We start from the raw sequence: 1,484 nt of genomic DNA on the forward strand, positions 1-1,484 counted from the left end.
TACAAAGCATAAATGTTATCTTTGCTGCATAAAATGAAGTCAAAAGTCTATAAGGAGAATAACATGAAGCTAAATTCCTAATTATGAACGATATCACACGCAGAACACAATGATTTTTTTTCTTCTGGTTACAAAGCATTCTAGTATCTACGCCTAACGTCAATTTTAACATGTACATACTTACTTACAGCTACACAAACACATTAAGTCCCCAAAGTTATTTTACGTATGCAAATATTTTCCCTATATTAAGAGGAAACTGGGAAAAATAAGCATATACCATTTTTAACAAATCGTATAGATATATATTAGTAGAATTTAACAGCAAATACGCTTTGATAACATCAGTGCTTCTCCTTCATGAGGTAATCAGTATAGGAATCTCTCTATATATATATCATGTTATCTCTAATATATTAATATTATTACCGCTTTTCTACATTATAAAATACGTTATTTGCGATGTCTAAATGTCTTCAGTAAAGTGAAAAGTGCACAAATCTAATCTATTGCAATCGCATAGCTACGTATTCATTTTTAGTTTGATTTAGAGTAACAAATCACAAAGATTGTCCAATAATCTCCGATTTTTAAGAACACATCTTCGCAGGTTGCATTAAAAAAACGAGTAGATATATATTTTAAAGCATAATTTAAGTCTCTAGTGACACATGCATATCCATTAGAAATTGTTATTGCTTTGAATTTTTCACCACCGGACTGCCACTCAGTTCTGTTTCGTATTCTGTTTTTCTCTCTGTTCAAAGCGTGCTTGATTTTATTTTTTGCTTTTTTCTGTAGGTGCAGGTTGATAGCGAAGGTTACCTATACCGGATTATTCGCACCGTGTTGTTAACATCGGGTTATTGGCATCGCCGTGTTACTTGCATCGAGTTATTCGCACCGCCGTGTTACTTGCATCGGATTATTCGCACCGCTGTGTTACTTGCATCAAGTTATTCGCACCGCCGTGTTATTTCCATCGGGTTATTTCGTACTAGGTTAATCGCATATAATTATTCGCACCACGTTACCCGCACCGGGTTACCTGCACCGGGAATATCGAAAGAGCGGAATGGCGCGCGCTGCTTCCGTCACTCCGCGCATGAGAGGCACTGGGTCAGCCCCTAGAGGAACAGCGCCACCTTGAGAGTGCCGAGCCTTGGCCTTGACTGAACAGTGCCACCGCAGTATCCAGGGTGCCTCCCTCCTGCCCTCACGCGGCGGGCACTCCCCCCGTTTTTGCCCACCTACGTATGGTGCCAGTCGCTGCCATCCAGGAGGCGATTCGCTCGCTTTTTTTTTTTTTATTATTATTGTCTCTCGCGGGAACGCCGACGGAGGTTTGGCCGATCTCGCACTCGGGATTCTGCCGGATCTTGGCGCAGTTGCCATAAACGCGGGAAGAGACGAGGAAGCCCAAATACCTTCAGAGATAGAGGGGGAAATCGCTATGACGGCGTGACATGTATGGCAACTGTACA

General features: G+C 41.4%; 1 protein-coding gene across 1 annotated transcript in view; it reads right to left on the bottom strand.

Moving 5' to 3' along the window:
• LOC119594793 (hemicentin-1-like) overlaps positions 1-1,200 on the bottom strand; it is a gene marked incomplete at its 3' end in the record, with an annotated part of 75,652 nt that extends 74,452 nt beyond the window's left edge. Inside the window, exon 1 of the mRNA XM_037943882.1 lies at positions 1,049-1,200. The remainder of the gene's footprint in view (positions 1-1,048) is intronic.
• Between the last annotated feature and the right edge of the window lie 284 nt (positions 1,201-1,484).

This window comes from Penaeus monodon, chromosome 34, assembly GCF_015228065.2.
Source record: "Penaeus monodon isolate SGIC_2016 chromosome 34, NSTDA_Pmon_1, whole genome shotgun sequence".
In the NCBI taxonomy this organism is placed as follows: Eukaryota; Metazoa; Arthropoda; class Malacostraca; order Decapoda; family Penaeidae; genus Penaeus; species Penaeus monodon.